The 21,590-nt window shown below is 38.1% G+C and overlaps 1 pseudogene; it reads right to left on the bottom strand.

Moving 5' to 3' along the window:
- Positions 1-4,850: 4,850 nt before the first annotated feature.
- Positions 4,851-6,494, bottom strand: LOC130037469 (elongation factor 1-alpha 1-like; annotated as a pseudogene).
- Between the last annotated feature and the right edge of the window lie 15,096 nt (positions 6,495-21,590).

The raw sequence follows: 21,590 nt of genomic DNA, 5'->3' as shown, positions 1-21,590 counted from the left end.
TGCTTAAGCAATGCAATTTAGAACCAGGACTAAATTATTCACTAGGTTTTATTACTATTTATTTTTTTATCAAAGTAAGCCTTCTTAGTAGAACCTTATAAACCAGTGAATACAAGAGCACATTTTACAGTTCATTAATGTAATACCAACAATATATACTCACGCACACCCTTCAGAAAAGAAAAACAATCCCTTAGCTCTGAGAAAACACGAGCATTCACAAGTTGAGCATAAAAGTTGGTCTACTTATTTAAATGACAAAGCCAGTCTAATTCAGCAGCTTCTCTGTGATTTTTACTGTAAGGCTATATTAGTTTTGTGTGTCTGCTGTAACAAATTTTTGAAAATCTGATGGCTTCAGACAATGAAAACATGTTAGTAGGGACACATTTCCTCTGGAGGCTTTAAGAGGAAATCAGTCCTTGTTTTGTGCAGTTTCTGTGGCTGTTGGCATTGCTTGGAGAGTCATTTCATTGTCCTCCTCCTTCACACCACTTTTGTTTTGTTGTTGCCCTTCCCCTTTTCCCTCTTGTCATGTCTCTCTGCTAAGGGCACACTTGGTTCCATTAAGGGTCTACCTGGGTAATTCCAAAGTCTCCTAAAGACTTTTAATCACACCTACATAGATCTCCCCCTCCCCCCACCTCCTGCCCTCCCACTGTTATTTTTCCTCTTTGTCTTCTAAGGTAATATTTCAAACTCCTGATGACTACAGTGTAGTTATTTTAACATTTTTGAAAACGAGCTACATTTTTGTTTTTTATTTAGCTAACTACAAGTCATCTTGACAAATAACTGAGGATGTTTCCAATTGAATAAACTGAAAGAAAAGTTTGGGTTTGAGTACTCTTAATTCTCCACAGGAAGACATTAACCAGACCAGTGAGCCATCACAGCTGCCACATGGTTTGAGAGCTGTGTGCTCACAGGTGCTTTCTCTGTAGAATTAGTTACAAAAGGAAGGTCCCTTATTCCCAGTCTGCAGCCAATGGAAGTTATAAAGAAGTCAAAGGTCAGCTCAGAGATACAATAAGAATTATTAATTTTTTTAAGTATGTTACTTGAATTTAGAAATGTCTTTCATGTAAGAATCCAAATCATCATCTAGCAAGTGAAAATATTGTTACCTACCTTAGCGCAGTGGTAGGGCGTTTGCCTTACAAGCGGCCAACATGGCCAAGTCACTGATTTAATTTTTTAAAAAAATGTGTGTGTGTGTGGGGGGGGGGGCGAGGCTTCACAACTGGTCCTCGGGGGCCTAGAACCCTTCCTCTGATTCTTAGCCAACTGCATTGTTGATTGAATAGAAGGGCATGAAGTTGCAGTGCTGCTCAAGTTCTGTGGTGCTGGGAATTATCTGAGGCATCCTACTGATCACAGCGGGTAGGGCGTTCGCCTTACAAGTGGCCAACATGGCCGACCCGAGTTCGATTCCTCCACCCCTCTCGGAGAGCCCGGCAAGCTACCGAGAGTATTTGATATGCCAGACACAGTAACAACAAAGTCTCCAATGGAGACGTTACTGGGCCCGCTCGAGCAAATTGACGATCAACGGGAGGGCCTTTGCCTTTATCCTACTGATGTTTAGAGGTCTCCAGTGGTTGTTTCTGGTGATGCTCATGTAGCTGTGTGATATGAGCATCAAACCGGAATCACCACATGTAAAGTATGAATCTTAACCCCTATACTCTCTCTACAGCCCTGATTAAAGTTTTAGGCACAAATAATTGCAAATGGCCACAATAAACGGTATAACTAAAGGAATTCAAGCTCTGTTATTTTCATCTTTCCTAATATTTTATTTCCAATTTCTATGTAAACACAAAGCTGTGATACTCCATAATGTGAAGACTTAAAACAAATAGTGCAATTTTATTATTTATGTATACAGATTTATGCTCCCCAATTATTTAGGCATCATGATTTATAATCACTGTATCACTGTCATCCAGTTGTCTGTTGATTTACTCACGCGAGTGCCAGTAATGTCTCTATTTGTCCCAGGCCTGAGATTTTAGCAGCCTCTCCTTACTCATCTTTCCCAAACTATTGGAGGCACTTTCAGGGTCAGGGGAATGAGACCTATTATCAATACTGTTTTTGGCATAAAAAATATACCACGCAGAGGTTGCCAGGCTCTGCCTGTGCGGGTGGGATACTCCCGGTAGCTTTCCAGGCTCTCCAAGAGGTATATGTATATATTTTTCTCTAGGATATGTTGCCTAATGTCTGAACCCCATCAAATATGGTGTGGTAATTATAGAAAATGGGTAGGAAGTGGCCTGGATCCTGGCACTGACATGGAGTGGCTTATGGGTGTGAACCCTGGGTCACCAGAGACTGGGGGAAGCAGGTAGAGAATCTCTGCTCCTGGGTCCTGTTGAGCCCAAAGTCTAAGGTCACAACGTTCCACATTAGCTGGGTTCTGTCGGACTTCATTCTTGTGTGAGGCTCGGTTTGAGCATCTGAAAAGCAGCCTGGAGCATGGTGATGGTTGGGTAGTGGAAGTCAGCTGCTGGGGCTGTGTCCCTTGAGGCTAGGAGGGCTCTCACCCACCCCGCTCAGGGGTGCTTCAAGTGAAAACAGTCTGACGCAGATAATTCAGGTACATAATGTTGTAACATTACTCCCACCACTCAAATGTCCCTATTCCTCAACCAGTGTCTCAATGACCCTTTCCACCTACTCCCAACTCATCCCCTTGCTAAGATAAATTCTACTGGCTGACTCCTAGGGTCTGTTGTCATTGGCCATTTTGTACTCCCCTACTTTATATTCCCCCATTCTTAAGATCATTTTAGATTTACCCCTCCCCTTTTGAGGGCCTTTATTTAGCATGATAGCCCTCTAATTCCATTGATGTAGTGGCGAATTACATGATTTCATCTTTTCATATATACTTGGAATGTAGCTGAATATTCTAAATACTAAATAGTATTCCATTGTGTAGATACACCACAGTTTCTTTATCCACTTATTTGTTTGGGGGCATATTTGTTGTTTCCAGATGTTTGGCTATTGTGAACAGTTCTGCACAGAACATAGGTGAAAAATATCTACTTTTTTTTTTTTTTTTTTGCTTTTTGGGTCACACCGGCGATGCACAGGGATTACTCCTGTCTCTGCGCTCAGGAATTACCCCTGGCGTTGTTCAGGGGACCATATGGGATGCTGGGAATTGAACCCGGGTCGGCTGCATGCAAGGCAAATGCCCTACCCGCTGTGCTATTGCTCCAGACCCCAAATACCTATTTTTAAAGTATCTTCTTGTGCTTTTAGAGTAGGAGCCAAGGAATAGAATTGCAGGGTCATATGAAAACTCAACTTGTAAATTCTTAACCTTGACTTTAACTAATTTGCTCTCAAAATGAACACATGCATCTCAATCTGTATGTGCTGGGAGGCATAATATAAATGGTAGAATTTTGAATTAAAACTTCCATGAAGGATGTAACACTTATTAAAACTGAATTAATTAAAATGTATTAATTTGAAGTTAAAATATATATTACAAAAATTCAACAGAAATGGAAATGAATTATATAAACTTAAAACTCAGACTAATCTAAGGTTTTTGGAGCAAGCTGTAAGTGGAGACTGATAGAAACACTGATTGGTTTTACATTCCTTTCAGACAGTTCACGTCTATAATGCTTTCACCTAGGACAGAACACTTCTTCAACACTTGGTAATTCTTTAGTTGGGTAAGTAGGATGAACATTCTTCCCTTAAAGGCTGAATGTGTTCAATGAAATAAGAATTCTAAAGATTATTAATAAACATACCATGAAAAGTTTTCTGACTTTTTAAAAAAATGGTGTGAACAAAATTTGTCCATTCTTTAAAAACCACTGGATTTCTCATGTTTTTAACATTTAAAAATACATCATAACTTGTCAATAAGAAGTTTCATAGACTTTGAAAATTGTGTAATTCTATTATCTCAGAACATCTGGAGAGACTAGGATAGCACCTATAATGGAATTGCATCCAGTTTTAAATGATACAATGAAGTTTTTTAGTGTAACTACTACTTAAAGTTTTCTTCAAGCTCCCACTCAGAATGAGAGATCATCAAAAGGAATCACATCCTATAAATCAGTAAAGTGATTAGAAATATAATATAAAATTCCTTCAGCAAAACAATGTAGGTCAGTAAAATATGTAAAGGAATTAACGCTAGTGGGAATTGGCTAGAATTCATATTAGCAAAGAAACAACACTTCCTAACAACACTTTGCAAAGACACTTTCTAACAACTATGGAAATTACATAATCCATTGGTATAACATGAGATAGGTAGATTTGTGAGCTAGTATAATTACTTCTAAAATAAATATGATAATACATAAAGATGTAACATATGGTATTATATCTAATATGTGCTGTAATGCTGCAAGTATTACAAATCAATCCATTGAACAGATAGAAATATTACAATAAAGAATAGAAATCTTATTTAACTATAAATTCTGACCAGCAGATAGTTATTTACTTGTATATTTAAATCTATATACCATGTATACATTTTTATGTAAAAGAGGGGCCTTTTCTTTTTAATTAATTAATTTATTTTGGTTTGGGGGCCACACCTGGCAGGGTTCAGGGCTTACTCCTGATTCTGCACTCTGGACTCACTCCTCAGGAAACCAAATGGGATGCTGGCAATACAAAAGCCCTAGTCTCTGTATTATTTCTCCACCCCCTCCATTTATTATTTTTTAAATTTGTTTTTCTCATTAAACTTTGTTTTTAATGGGTCTCAAAATTCTGTCACACACACACACACACACACACACACACACACAAACACATGGTCCACAAAACATTTTCCTTTTCTTTTGAAGGTTTTACGATGCACTGCTTTCATTAACCACTCTTTCACTATTAAACTGAAAAGACCAACTGAGACCAACCATTCTGCCACCACTGATTAGGACTGAGGTGGCAGGTACTGGAGATAAAACCCGTTTAAGCTTATGACTCCACTGGTCAGACTTAGCCACCTTGCCAACTCCCACTGCCTTCTCCACTGCTTTGCTGATGCCCACAGCTACAGTTTGCCTCATATCACGACCCAAAGGAGAGTAGTCAAAGAAGCTCTCAGCACACATGGACTTGCCAGGCACTATATCAAGATCTCCAGATATCAAGAACTTGGGGCCATCTTCCAGCTCCTCCCCCACCCCCTAAACGATGTTCAGTCTTCATCAGCTCAGCAAACTTTCGAACAATGTGAGCTGTGTGACAATCCAGCTCAGATGGATAACCAACACTGATTAGACCTGGATGGTTCAGGATAATCACCTGAGCTGTGAAGCTTGCTGTGTCCATTGGAGGGTCATTTTTGCTGTCAGCAGCCACATTACCATGACAAACAAATTTAACTGACACATTCTGGACATTGAAGCACAATTTGTCCCCAGGAAGAGATTTGCTTATAGCTTCATAGCACATTTCAGCTGACTTAACGTCAGTAGTTGTAACATTGACTGGAGAGAATGTCACCACCATGCTAGGTTGGAGAGCACCAGTTTCAACAGAGCCTACAGGGACAGTACCAATCCCTCCAATCCTTTAAAAATCCTGGAGTGGCAGAAGCAGGAGGTTTTCTATTGGATTGGTGAGTGCAGGATACAATCCAGAGCTACAAGCAATGCGGTTCCACTGGCACTATCATCTTTATGTGTGACTTTTCACCCTTGAACCATGGTATGTTAGCACTTGGCTCCAGCATATTTTCACTGTTCCAACCAGGAATTGGCACAAATGTTGCTGCATCTGGGTTGTAGCCAAGCTTCTTAATGTAGGTGCTGACTTCCTTAACAATTTCCTTATCTCTCTTCTGACTGAAGGGTGGCTCAGTGGAATCTATTTTGTTAACACAACAGTTAGCTGTTTCACACCCAGTGTGTAAGATAGAAGATGTCCTTCTAGAAGATGCTAGCAGGTCTACTCATTCTTGAAGATACCAGCTTCAAATTCACCCACACCAGTAGCAATAAGCATGTTTCAGTGGAATGTGAAGTGCCTGTAATGATACGTTTGATAAAGTTTCTGGTTCCTGGGGCAAGTACATAGTACTTGTGTGGAACTTTCATAGGGAGATATGAACGATAATACCATGCTCACGTTCCGTTTTCAGCTTATCCAAGAACCAGGCATACTTGAAGGAGCCCTTTTGCATCTTGGCAGCCTCCTTTTAAAAATTCTCTGTTTCTCTTATTGCGCCCGCACGGCAGAGCCTGGCAAGCTACCGTGACGTATTCAATATGCCAAACACAGTAGCAACAAAGTCTCCAATGGAGACGAGACTGGGCCCGATTGAGCAAATCGATGAACAGCGGGAGGACAGTGACAGTGACAGTGACAGTGACAGTTTCTCTTATTGACACTGCCACACTGGTAGATCAAGTGGCCAATATGGTGGTGGACTTGCTGGAGTCCACGTGTCCAATGATGACCATGTTGATGTGACGCTTTCCCTTTTCCATTTTTGACTGCATTTAGCTGTTTTTTTTTTCATGACACTTGTGTTCTGGTGGCAATCCCACTGTGAAAAATGCCTATTTCATTTTTATTGCATCACATTTGAATTAATTTATTCATGATTGTGTTTCAAGTGTACAAACATTTCAACACCAAAAGAGATCAATGCTTAAGATATTGCAAATACCTATTGAGATGGGAAAATAGCATATTAATATATCAAATTTATTTTGTTTTGTTGGTGTGGTCACCCCCAGTGATTCTCAAGGGTTTATCCTGAATCTTCCCTCAAGGATCACTCCTAGCAGTGTTCAGGGAACTATTTGGGGTGCCAGAGATCAAACCTGGGTCAGCTGCATACAGGAAAAGCACTATGCCTGCTGTACTATCATTATGACCCATAACTTATGGATAATTTAACAGACTCACAACTGAAATGCTGAATAAATAAACTATACTAAAATAATTGCACAAATTAAGTAGAAAAATAACTTAAAGATATATTAACCCCTTATAAGAAGGGTATTGGTTGACTATCCTTTCCCATTCCATAGGAAGTCTTTGTATCCTGTTTAGTTTTTCTATTTTTTTCTTTTTTGGTCATACCTGGTGATGCACAGGGATTACATCTAGCTCTGCACTCAGGAATTACCCCTGGAAGTGCTCAGGAGACCATATGGGATACTGGGGATTGAACCCGGGTCAGCCGCGTGCCAGGCAAACGCCCTACCGACTGTGCTATTGCTCCAGTCCCATCCTCACTGTTTCTTTTGAGGTGCAGAAACTTCTTAGTTTAAGATAGTTCCACCTGTTCATCTCTGTTTCCATATTCTTTGTCAGTGGGATTTCATCTTTGAAGATACCTTTCGCTTCAATGTTGTGGAGGGTTTTGCTGACCTTTTCTTCTATATACTTATGGAATTCTGGTCTGATGTTGAAGTCCTTAATCCATTTTGTTTTGACTTTTGTACATGGTGTTAGGTAGAGGTCTGAGCCTTTTTTTTTTTTGCATGTAGCTGTCCAGTTTTGCCAGCACCATTTGTTAAAGAGGATTTCCTTACTCCACTTTATTTTTCTTGCTCCCCTGTCAAAATTAGATAATAATATATTTGAGGGTGTGTATAAGGGTAATCAACCATATTCCATTGGTCTGTGGATCTGTCTTTATTCCAATACCATGCTGTTATAATGATTACCACTTTGTAGTGCAGTTTGAGGTTGGAGAGGGTAATGCCTCCAAGAAGAAAACATCCAATCCCATCAGAAAACGGGGCAATGAAATGAACAGAAACATTCCCTCTCCCCCCCCAAAAATTTGAATAACCAAAAGTCATATGAAAAAATGCTCTTTATCACTAATCACCAGGGAGATGCAAACCAAAACAACAATGAGATATCACCTCACACCATAGAGACTGACACACATCCAAAAGAAAAAAAGCAAGTGGTGCTGTCTTGGATGTGGGAAGAAAGGGTCTCTCTTTCATTGTTGGTAGGAAGGCTGACTGATCCAGCCATTTTGGAAAACAATATGGACGTTTCTCAAAAAAATAGAAATTGAGCTCCAATTTGACCCAGCAATACCACTTATGGGAATAGATCCCAAGGGTGCCAAAAAGCACAGTAGAAATGACATCTGCACCTGTGTGTTCATTGCAGCACTGTTTACAATAACCAGAATCTAGAAACAACCTGAGTGACTGAAAACAGACAACTGATTAAGAAAACTTTGTTACATCTTCACAATGAAATACTATGCAGCTGTTAGGAAGAGGAAGTCATGAAATTTGCTTTTAAGTTGATGGGCATGGAGAGTATCATGCTAAGTGAAATGAGTCAGAAAGAGAGGGACATAGAATGACTGCACTCATTTGTGAAATATCACTGTCACTGTCCTGTTGTTCATCGATTTGCTTGAGCAGGCCCAGTAACGTCTCCATTTTGAGACTTGTTGTTACTGTGTTTGGCATATTGAATATGTCACAGGTAGCTTTCCAGGCTCTGCTGTGCGGGCGAGATACTCTCGGTAGCTTGCCTGGCTCTCCAAGATGGGCGGAGGAATCGAACCCTGCTCAGCCAGTTTGGCTGCATGCAAGGCAAACGCCCTACAGCTGTGCTATTGCTCCAGCCCTTGTGAAATATAAAATAACATATTATGAGACTAACACCCAAGGACAGTAGAGACAAGGGCCAGGAAGATTGCTTCACAATTGGAAGCTTGCCTTATGAGCTGGGAGAGAAGGCAGCTGGGATAGAGAAGGGATCACTAAGTCAATGATGGTTGGACAGATCTCTCAAGATGGGAGATGTGTGCTGAATGTAGATAAAGGACCAAACATGATGGCCTCTCTCTATCTGTATTGCAAACCATAATACCCACAAGTAGAGAGAGAGTAAGAGGGAAATTGTCTATCATCAAGGCAGGGGGAGGGCTGGGGGGGGCTGAAGAGGAATACTGGGGAAATTGATGGTAGAAAATGTACACTAGAGCAGGGATGGGTGTTCATTTGTTGTATGCCTGAAATTCGAACATAAATATTTTGTAACTGTAGCTTATGGTGATTCAATAATAATAATAATAATAATAATAATAATAATAATTTAAAGAGAAACTAGAAGTAAATGTAGGCAAACTTTTTTATAAATGACTATGTAACAAATTTTAAAAGTCCATACCCCTTTGTACACAGAGAAATGAAAATAAGATAAACACAACAGAACCCAGTTTTATCTGTCCAAATAACACAAGCTAGACAAAATAATGATAATCAAAGCTTTCTAAGCAAAAATAATAATGGCCACTGATGGGAGTGTACATTGATAAACTGGATCTGGAGGATAATTTAGTAATCTGTATCAAGATTTTTCAAAGAATATGTTCATGTAAAATTTTATACCTACGACTCTATTAAGAAAATAATAAGTACAGGAAAACAAGTAAGTTTAATATTTGCATGCATGTACATGTGCATAATTTAGACTAACAAAATCTTATAAACATTCTATATGTTCAGAAAGAAATTATTAGCAGATATATGCTACATCTGGGCTGGAGCGATAGCACAGCAGTTAGGGCATTTGCCTTGCATGTGGCTGACCCGGGTTTGATTTCTCTGTTCCTCTCGGAGAGCCCGGCAAGTTACTGAGAGTATCTCGCCCACATGGCAGAGCCTGGCAAGCTCCCCATGGTGTATTTGATATGCAATAACAAGTCTCATAATGGAGACGTAACTGATTCCTGCTCAAGCAAATCGATAAACAATGGGAGGACAGTGCTACAGTGCTATATGTTGCATCTACAAAGTGGATTTTTGTGAGGCCATTTAAGTCATGTTTTAGGGGCCAGAAAGATAGAATATGGTTTAAGGGACAGTCCTAGTTTGATACCTGGCATTACAAATGGTCTCCTGAGCACTGATAAGAGCTCAGAAAAAATCCCCGAGTACTGTCAGGGCTAGTCCCCCAACCAAACAGATCATATCTTAAGGAATTTGTGTATGTATGTGTGTGCTACTCCCAGTGATGCTTAGTCTTTATTTTTGGCTCTGCACTCAGGGATCTTTCCTGGTGGGGGCTTTAATAACCATATTGGGTGCCAGGGATTGAGACTGACTTGGCCACTTACAAGGAAAGTGCCCAGCTGTATAATTGCTCTAATCCCTTAAGAAATATTTTTGACAAGAGCTCATTTATAACAAAGAATAAGCACCAAAGTTATGTATGTAGACAAAAAGTAAATATATTTTAAAACATTTTAATATTCTTGGGCTGGAGCGATATCACAGCAGGTAGGGCGTTTGCCTTGCATGCGGCCAACCTGGCAGACCCGAGTTTAATTCTTCCGCCCCTCTCGGAGAGCCCGCCAAGCTACTAAGAGTATCTCGCCCGCACGGCAAAGCCTAGCAAGCTACCTGTGACACACTCGATATGACAAACACAGTAACAAGTCTCACAATGTTACTGGGCCTGCTCGAGCAAATCAATGAATAATGGGAGGATAGTGCTATAGAGCTGGGCTGGAGCGATAGCACAGTGGTAGGGCGTTCGCCTTACAAGCGGCCAACGTGGCCGACCCGAGTTCGATTCCTCCGCCCCTCTCGGAGAGCCCGGCAAGCTACTGAGAGTATTTGATATGCCAAACACAGTAACAACAAAGTCTCCAATGGAGACGTTACTGGGCCCGCTCGAGCAAATCGACGATCAACGGGAGGGCCTTTACCTTTACCTTTAGTGCTATAGTGCTTAATATTCTTAACTTTTTCTATAATTAATTTCTAAATGCAGAACACATAATTTATGTTCAGAAAAATATTTTATACGTATATAAACCAATAATTTGTTTGTAACTAAATAATAATACTTGAAAACCGCAATTTTATTTTTGTTTTGGGGCCACACCCAGTGGTGCTAAGTTTTCCTCCTGTGTTCAGGAATCATTCCTAGTGAGATTCAGCGGTTCAATGTGTTGCTATGGATTGAACCCAGGATGCTAGCATGCAGGTAAAGTGACTTATCTGCTGTACTCCAACCTTAAAAACTTAACTGTTGAGACAACTCCCTTTATACTACATTGTATTTTTGATAAATAGCTTCTGAACAGTAGAATAATAGAAGACTAAAATTGTCCTATCTCAAACATCAGCAAGAAATTAATAAAATTAATAAAATTAATTAATAAAAACAGAAATATAAAAAATACTTCATTAAAGTGTAGTTTGAAAATATATAATAAATTTGTATATAAAAGCTTTAACTAAATAATATTTTGATTTAGTGACTCAAATATACCCTCATTAAAGAGTCATTTGTGGAATTCTTTAGTAAATAGATGCTTTGAGTTCTGCCAGTGTAAATTTAAAATGTCATCTTCATTAGCATCACCTACAAATGTGTCATTTAGCCCTGCCATGTTGGTAATGATATGCTAAATAGCGATTGAGAAATATGATTGATGTCTTTTTTGTTATTTTAATTTGAGATGTGTTTAAGACAGCTAAGTGTATGCGTAAATTTCCTTTCATATTTTAGCAATTACCTCTTTCTATAGATCTTACAACAATAACATACTTTCTGACTACAGCTTTAGTTTATTCAGGAACAGAAAAGGGAAGGATCTGACAAATTCCATAAGGCACATTGTTTCATTGCATAAAGTAGGCTCCTGATCTATTTGATTTGCAATAACTAAACTCTTCCTTACCCATAACCTTAATTACCACAATCATTCATTCTATAATGGCTCTCTTATTTCCTTGATTTCTTCTCCCTTTCCAGACTTCAATTTGTAATGTTGCCTCCATGAAGATTCATTATCTGGCATTCTACACCCTGGCTTTTTTCACTTCAAGCTCAACTCCATGCGTTTATAAGTCTCTAGGCATTCTTGCTTGAAATATATCTTGGCAGCATTGTCTTTATGAGGTGGCTAGCAGCCATTTGAAAAAAGAACCATTTTTAACTAAGAAGAGTAAGCCAAAGATATTCCTTTCTATGCTAAGATGTAGATTTCTCATTAAAATAAAATCTTCCATTCAAATATTTTAATGTAGTTTTTGTGAACACAGGCATCTTTAATATATCTTACAATCTCCAAAACTAATACACATGTTTGCTGCACTGTAAATTTCACTACGTATTGGATATTTTTGCATCAACTTTAAAAAACTTTGCCACTCACATTTTAAAACCAGGTTATCTTAACTTTTACCTAAATAAGAAAAAATCCTGTAGGATTAACCAAAGTGCCCAAGGCTGTCTTCTCTGTACTGTGCAAAAGTTCTGATCCATATCCTAATCTTCCACTAACTGCTTAATACTATGATACCCTGATCACAGCAAAACAGAAGATATATATATATATATATATGTATATATGTCTTAATTTTCTAGTTACCTAACTATATGGATATAACCATGCTATATAACCATGATATAGTTAGGAAGCTAGAAAATTAAGTAACTAGAAAATTGAAAAATGTTAGAGGCATAACAAAGTGACAGTTGGTTTCTCATTTGTGTTATTAGTTCAATATGGTGTTCTTGCTTATTTAGCAAAGTGAATGTTATGATTCACTCAGTCATTCACGAATCCAGATTGATAGGGATTCTGCTATCTTCTACATATATCTTCCAATGTGTCCCTGAGTGTGATTACTTCAACAGGGGATGAGAGAGGAGATGTAAGCTCCCCTCACCCACCCACTTTGATCTCCTCAATCTCCTTGATCAAAGAATAACACATAACCCTGTTCCTTCCATTTATTTTGTACATAGTAGTAAAAAATCTAGGTTCACCCATGATTTGAGCATGTTGCTCAGGACAAAGAAGGCATTTTTAGCAGTTTTTTTTCTATCTTACAGAAGGAAACTCCAAATTTTTGATGGTCAGTTTGCTTTTTCTGACATGTTTCCATGACTACATGTCTCAATAAGAAATTCAAAGTGAAAATTGAATCGTTTGATAATTGTACTTGTCAGTTTTCCCTTGTATCCACATTGCAAATTCTACATCTCAGCAAATCCTAATTATCCTATTATGGAAGTTTACTACCAACTACCAAGATCACTGCCTAACTTGTTTCTATGCCTCAGTATGTTTTCTCCAGTTGATGGTTTCTTGAATCTCCAAAGTAGTACTGAGAAGTTTGCCAATTCATTTTTGCATGTCTTTTAATATGTAAGATATATAATCTATGACTGTCACATGTCCAAATCTCCTTCATCATTTTGAGCTTTTAGAAAGTTAGGGATTGCTTTATATTATTGAAAAGGTTCAAGCATTTTCTCCCAAAATATGTGGTTTGGACATGTTATTATGAGCTCAATACACTTAAGAAACAGTAGTTGCGATGAAATCTCTGACCTCCCACTTTCTATCTAAAATCAAGTCATAAAACTTCTCCTGAGAAAAGTGTCCTCCCTGTATGGAGAAAATTTTATCACTTATGGGAAGTCAACACTAAAATGGATCTGTTCAAGCAAACCTACTAAAATGACCTTATCTTTCATTACTGTTCTCCCACATATTTCAAAGTTATTGCCTAAAATTTACTACCTCAACTCAAGTCCCTTTGTTTCATTACACCTACTTCATTTATGGCTCTTTGTTTAAAATAAAGAAAATATGCTCATGAACCTAGCAGATTCTTGAGGTACTTAGTTTCCTTTTTGAAAATTCACATAGACATTTAAGCAGATTTGAATTTGATTTGATTTTCTCTTAATTGTCTCTCTTATATTAGTTTAATTCCTAGGCTCAGCCATAGAATTCAGGAGAGTAGAAGGAATTTTTTCCTGTTCATCACTATTAAGTTTCTTTGGGACAAAAAATTGCTGACTCGGCTGACATCATATGTCTCGATACTGAAGAGATGTACAACACATATTTCTTGAATAACCAAATGCCTTTCCAGTATTAGTATTTACCAGTGTTGACAACAGAATATACATGCATGGAAACCAGCAAAAAAATGGGCAAAGAAGCTTGCTGGATTCTTTAGCATATCCTCTCTTCTTTCAGAGTTCAGCTTGGAAAAATTTTGGTATGAGGTCAATATTAAGACTATTATTTAATTAAAATAACCAAAACATTCACATCACTAAGATTTCTCCATAAACAATGTTGTTTCTTAGTATAGGTTAAAAAGGAAACTGCCCGTTTATATAAAACCACAGCTAATCTTTAATTTCTTTTTTAAAATTTTTATTAGTGAAACACCATGAGGTATAGCTGTAGACTTACAAGCTTTTGTGCTTGAGTTTCAGTTATACAATGATCGAGTACCCATCCCTCCACCAGTGCCCATTCTCCACCATCAATTAATATTTAATTTCTAAGATGTAGTGATTGTGATTGAGATGAACAATTAGAGAATACTATGATTTATTGGCACCAAGAAATAAAACCCCCAATATGTGAAAGCATAAAAATGTCCTGAATCTCAGAATGAAAATGCTAAGGAAACTTCTGTGTGTTGTGCTATGTGTGTGTATTTGTGTGTGTATAGCAGCACATGAGGTTTCTTTTGGTGACAATGATGACATTTAGGCCCCCCGCATACATGTGATTCGCTTACTGAGTCATCTTTCTGGCTCTAACTCCAGTTTTAAACACTATATAAATGTGTTTTTGTATCAAACTATAAAATTCACCAAGGAAAAGAGCAAAAAGAGAGGTTAGTATTACAGAACTATCAACAATTACCTGAAATGCAAAATAAAATATCTTAGAAGAACAAACTAGAATTTTTTGAAATTTTGAGAAAGTTCCATGGAATATTTTCAAAAAAATTCTTAAAACTAAGAAAAAAACAAACCCTAGCTTTCTTTTTAGGCAACAAACTCTTGCTTTCTTTTTAGGTTCCATGTTTGTACTACTGGGTGTTTTTAGGCATGAGATACTTAAGAAGATCATTTAATGACATTATTATGAATAATGGGTAATGAGTTTAAGTATTCTACATTGGTAAAATCTTCAATAGTAATTTATTTATCTTCTCAAACTTTTTTCTATAAAAAAGCTGATGTCTTTGCTCTAATAGTCATTCAATGATTGAAGTATCAAAGGTAAAGCATACTCATTTCTGAAATATTTATCTAATTATGAAATTCTGAGTATTGCAAAGAAGGCATTCCTTTACCCCAATTCACTGAAACATACATTTCTTATTTCTAATTAATGTATTGTAGATCTGAATTTAATAGTTGTTCAATGTGAATAAGATGCCCTCATTTTATCTAATGCCTTATACGATTAGGACCTTCTTAAATCCTATAAACTCAATCTCTTTTATAAATCCTAACATCTAATTAAGGTGCTGCAATAATTTATTTAAGACATTGAGAAGTATTTATTTAAGATGGAAATACAAGATAACTAAAGTACAGAATTAACACTGGGATCTCCACAACTTGATTGAAAAACTAAAAGCACCATAAGACTTGCTGCAATTGGTATTCTGGGAAGCAGATTCTCAGACAGAGTTAGTGTAAAAGTTTATTTAATTTATCAGGGGAATTAAACCTAAAAATAGGGAAAAGAAAAAACAGAATTGGGCAAACAAAGTTTAACTGCAAAGTAGTCTCAAGATGACAATGCAAGGGATTATACAGATATTATATCCCTTCAAAATTATCTTCATTGGGTTTGTGATTCAGGGTCAGTTACTCCTTGGTTGAAAGTGGTTCCAGAATTAAAAAGATACCTTTCTTTAAAATCTATCTCTATCATGGTGGTCCTGGAAATGATTACTCTGGATAAGAACTGTATACTGAACAATAGGTAAAGGAACAAACATGATAACCTCTCAGTATCTGTATTGCAGACCCAATGCCAAAAAGGAGAGATAAAGGTACTCCTACTAATTAATTGGAAAACTAAATTCTTCAGCCTTGATTTGAGTAAGTCATAGCATCAAACAGAAGGCTACAACTACATCTAGGTAAATGAGTGCAGACCATCTACAAACCACTGAATGTAGAAGACAAGTGATTGAAATTTAATTGAGAGTAGTACTTGAGAGTTGCTGATATCAACCAATCAAAAAGAAAAGATAAACAGCTTCATTCCCTGGAAAAGTTTGTAAATATTATAACTCTTGACAATGCATATTGAACACATTATGCTTTATGTTTATTTCCTTGTAAAGCTCAAACATAAATGCATACCTTGTGTTGAAAATGTGTTTATGATCCTTCTCTTGGCCTAACTATTCATTGGTTTCAAGACTTGAATGAAAAAAAGAGGGTATCCTTTCAACCAACATCACCGAAATGTTGCACAGAGAACTCAGAATAATTTGATTAATAATACTTTGATATTGTCACTTATGTATTTATAGTGCTTTTTGGACCAACCTCAGTGATGCTCAGGGCATACTCCCCCTATTCCCCCTTCCACTGTGGCAGGGCATTTCCTTTTGTTTTCTCTCCTTTTGGGTGTTGTGATCAGCAAAAGAGGCATTGAGTGGCAAACATGTTCAGTCCAGTCTACTTTCAACCTGCATCTCCCCTCCTGGGAGGATCCTCCAAACACCCTCCATTTGGTGCTCCCTTCTCTATCTGAACTGCCTTTCCCCTAGAATACCCGGCTGGCTTCTAAGCTATGGAGTAATCCTCCTGGTGTTGATCTCAGCTATTCTTGGCTATTAATCTCATATTTTGTTATTTTATATCCCCCAGATGAATGCAATCTTTCTATGTCTATCCCTCTCTTTCTGACTCATTTCGCTTAGCATGATACTTTCCATATTGTACCCCTTGTATGTAAAGTTCATGACTTCATCTTTTCTAAGAGCTACATAGTACTCCATTGTGTAGATGTACCAAAGTTTCTTTAACCAGTCATCTGTTCTTGGGCACTCAGGTTTCTTCCAGTTTCTGGCTACTGTAAAGAGTGCTGCAATGAACAAACAAGTGCAGATGTTACTTCGACTACACATTTTTGCCTCTCTGGGATATATTCCCAGGAGTGGTATTGCTGGGTCAAATGGGAGCTCAATTTCTAATTTTTTGAGAATCGTCCATACTGTTTTCCAGAAGGGCTGAACCAGTCGACATTCCCACCACCAGTGAAGGAGTGTCCCTTTCTCCCCACAAATGCGCCAGCATTGGTTGCTTTTGTTCTTTTGAATGTGGGCCAGTCTCTGAGGTGTGAGATGGTATCTCATTGTGGTTTTGATCTGCATCTCCCTGATGATTAATGATGTAGAGCATTTTCTCATGTGCTTTTTTGCCATTCGGATTTCTTCTTTGAGAAAGTCTCTGTTCATTTCCTTGCCCCATTTTTTGATGGAGTTGGATGTTTTCTTCTTGTGGAGTTCAAACAGTATTTTGTATATCCTTGATATCAACCCCTTGTCAGATGTGTATTCGGCGAATATTCTTTCCCATTCTGTAGACTGTCTTTGTATTTTGGTCACTGTTTCTTTGGAGGTGCAGAAGCTTCTTAGTTTAAGATAGTCCCATTTATCTATCTCTGTTTTCACTTGCTCGGCCAGTGGCGTGGCATCTTTGAAAATACCATTAGCCTCAATGTCATGGAGGGTTTTGCCAACTTTGTCTTCAATGTACCTTATGGTTTCTGGTCTGATTTTGAGGCCTTTAATCCATTTTGATCTTACCTTTGTACATGGTGTTAGGCAGAGTTCTGAGCCCATTTTTTTGCATGTAGCCGTCCAGTGATGCCAGCACAATTTGTTAAAGAGGCTTTCCTTACTCCACTTCACATTACTTTCACCTTTGTCAAAAATTGGATGATCATATAATTGAGGGGAGATGTCCATGTATTCAACTCTGTTCCATTGGTCTGCAGTTCTGCTTTTGTTCCAGTACCATGCTATTTTGATTATTACTGCTTTGTAGTAAAGTTTGAGGTTAGGGAGGTTGATTCCTCCCATTTTCTTTTCCCCAAGAATTGCTTTAGCTATTCGTGGGGGCTTATTGTTCCATATAAATTTCAGGAGTGTTTGCTCCATTTCTTTGAAGAATGTCATAGGTATCCTTATAGGGATTGCATTGAATTTATACAGTACTTTCGGTAGTATTGCCATTTTGACAATGTTAAGTCTCCCGACCCATGAGCAGGGGATATCTTTCCATTTCCTCATGTCCTCTTTTATTTCCTGATGTAGCATTTTGAAGTTTTCTTTGTACATGTCCTTTACTTCCTTAGTTAAGCTGATTCCTAGGTACTTGATTTTCTGGGGGGGCACAATTGTGAACAGGATTTATTTTTTCATGTAGCTTTCCTGTCTCTCACTGTTTGCGTATAGGAAAGCCATGGACTTTTGGGTATTGATTTTATAGCCTGCAACTTTACTATACGAGTCTATTGTTTCTAGGAGTTTTTTGATGGAGGTTATTGGGTTCTCTAAGTAGAGTATCATATCATCTGCGAATAGTGAGAGCTTGATTTCTTCAGATAGGAAATATCTGAATGCCCTTAATATCTTTTTCTTGCCTAATTGCTATTGCAAGTACTTCCAGTACTATATTGAACAGCAGTGGAGAGAGTGGGCATCCTTATCTTGTCCCTGATCTTAGAGGGAAGGCTCTCAGTTTTTCCCCATTGAGGATGATGCTTGCTGTAGGCTTGTGGTAGATGGCTTTAACTATGTTGAGGAAAGTCCCCTCTATACCCATTTTGGCTAGGGTTTTCATCATAAAGGGGTGCTGGATCTTGTCAAATGCTTTCTCTGCATCTATTGATATGATCATATGCTATTTATCTTTTCTTTTTTTGATATGATGGAATATGTTGATTGATTTCCGAATGTTAAACCATCCTTGCATCCCTGGGATGAATCCTACTTGGTCATGGTGTATGATCTTTTTGATGAGTAGTTGGATTCTATTTGCTAGTAGTTTGTTGAGGATCTTTGCATCTGTGTTCATCAGGGATATTGGTATGTAGTTCTCTTTCTTTGTGTTATCTCTGTTTGCTTTTGGTATCAGTGTGATATTTGCTTTGTAGAAACTGTTTGGAAGTGTATTTGATATATCAATTTCGTGGAAAAGCTTAAAGAGGATTGGGAGTAATTCTTCTTTAAAGATTTGGAAGAATTCACTAGTGAATCCATCCGGGCCAGGGCTTTTGTGCTTGGGGAGACTTTTTATTACCATTTCAATTTCCTTGATGGTGATAGGTCTGTTCAGGTATTCCAGGTCTTCTTAGTTCAGCCTTGGGAGTCTGTAGGAGTCTAGGAATTTATCCATTTCCTCGAGGTTTTGATGTTCCGTGGCATAAAGCTTCTCAAAGTACTCCCTGAGGATCCACTGTATTTCTGTGGTTTCTGTTGTAATGACCCCCTTTTCATTTCTGATTCGGTTTATTAGGGTTTTCTCTCTCCCTTTCTTTGTGAGTTTTGCTAGAGGCTTATCGATCTTGTTAATTTTCTCGAAGAACCAGCTTTTGGTTTCATTGATCTTTCGGATTGTTTTTTGGGTTTCCATCTCGTTAATCTCTGCTCTGAGATTTATTATTTCCTTCCTCCTGTTAGGGTTGTGCTCCTTTTGTTGGTCCTTCTCCAAGCTCTTAAGCTGTGAGGTTAGTTTATTTATGTGTGCTTGCTCCTCCTTCCTGAGGAATGCTTGTAGAGCTATAAACTTTCCTCTTAACACAGCTTTTGCTGTGTCCCATAAGTTTTGGTAACTCGTGTCCTCATTTTCATTTGTTTCTAGGAATCTTTTGATTTCCTCTTTAATTTCCTGTCTAAGCCATTTGTTGTTCAGTAGCGCACTGTTTAATTTCCAGGTGTTTGATTTAGTTTTCTATTTTTGTGTGTGATTTACTTCTAATTTCAGCGCATTATGGTCTGAGAAGATTTTTGATATAATCTCTATCTTCTTAATTTTATGGAGGCATGTTTTGTGGCTCAGCATGTGGTCTATCTTGGAGAATGTTCCATGTACGCTTCAGAAAAATGTGTACTCAGCTTTTTGTGGATGAAGTGTCCTGTATATATCTACTAAGTCCCTTTCTTCCATTGTTTCCCTCAGATGAAGTATGTCCTTGCTAAGCTTGAGTCTGGTTGATCTATCAAGAGGTGACAAAGCGGTGTTGAAGTCTCCCACTAGTATTGTGTTGCTATTGATGTCTTTTTCCAAATCTATGAGTAGTTGTTTTAAGTATTTTGCTGGTCTCTCATTAGGTGCATATACATTTATTATTGTAAGTTCTTCCTATTGTACAGATCATTTGATCAATAGGAAATGGCCTTCACTGCCTCTTATGACCTTCTTCACTCTGAAATCGATGTGGTCTGATATTAGGATGGCTACCCCAGCTTTTTTCTGGGAGCTGTTTGCCTGTAGGATTGTTTTCTAGCCTTTGACTCTGAGTCTGTGTTTGCTTTGAATATTGAGATGTGTTTCTTGCAGGCAGCAGAATGTTGCGTTCAATTTTCTAATCCATGCTGCCACTCTATGTCTTTTAATTGGAGCGTTTATCCCATTGACATTGAGAGAGATTATTGTTATGGGATTTTGTTCCATTGTTCTGTTGAAATTTGGTGTATTTGAGGGCCCTTTCTTGCCTTAAAGTAGCCCATTTAGTTGTTCTTGTAACCACGGTTTTGAGTCTACGAAGTTCCTGAGCTGTTGTTTGTCTGTGAAACTGTGTGTTGTTCTTTCTATTATGAATGAGAGTCTCGCTGGGTAAAGTATTTTTGGAGAGGCATTTATTTCGTTGAGTTTTTTTCACTATGTCTGACCACTGTTTTCGGGCCCTGAGGGTTTCATCAGAAAAATCAGCTGTGAATTTTAAGGATGCTCCTTTGTAAGAGATTTCTTTCTTCGATCTTGCTGCTTTCAGAATTTTGTCTCTGTCTAAAGTTTTGGTCATTTTGATCAGAATATGTCTTGGGGTATTTTTATTCGGATTTCTTCTAGCTGGTACCCTTCGGGCCTCCTGGATGTGGTCACAAGTTTTCTTCAGCTTTGGGAACGTTGTAGCAATGATTTCTTTGACAGTTTCTTCTTCATCAAGGTTTTCTTCCTGTCCCTCTGGGACTCCAGTGATTCTTATGTTACCCCTCTTGGCTTCGTCACGGTCTTCTCTTGCCATCTGTTCCCGAATTGTGAGTCTCTTTTCCATTTTCTTCTCTTTCCTGGAGAGTCTCTGAACTTCATTTTCAAGCTCACTGATTCTGTTCTCAGCCACTGTTACTCTGCTGCTGAGGCCTTCCACTGAGGTTTTCAATTTGGCTACCAGGTTTTTCAGGTCCGACATTTCTGATTGCATTTTCCTCATTTCTGCCTTCAAATCTTCTTTTATTGGCATTGCTTTCCATTGTTTCTTCTAGTTCCCTAAGCATCCTAAGTAGCTCCTTTCTGAATTCCTTGTCAGAGAGGTTGTCTAACGCTACAGTACTGTTGGTGTCTTCTGGGCTAGCCTCTTCAATAAGAAAGCTTGGTGGGCTTTTGCGTTGCTTTACCATTGTGTCCAGCGTGGTTTGGTCCTTCACGTTCACTGTTATTATTCTGGTTGAGTGAGGAGAGACTGCCAGGAGCCGTTCAGCTTTGTTGCTGCTAGATGGGCCTCTTCTACCTTTCTGAGTCTGATATTCTTCTCAATCATGTGTTATTCTTTGTTTTATAAATGA

Source organism: Sorex fumeus, unplaced genomic scaffold, assembly GCF_029834395.1.
Source record: "Sorex fumeus unplaced genomic scaffold, SorFum_2.1 ptg000072l, whole genome shotgun sequence".
NCBI lineage: Eukaryota > Metazoa > Chordata > Mammalia > Eulipotyphla > Soricidae > Sorex > Sorex fumeus.
This window is presented reverse-complemented; position numbering and strand designations above follow the sequence as displayed.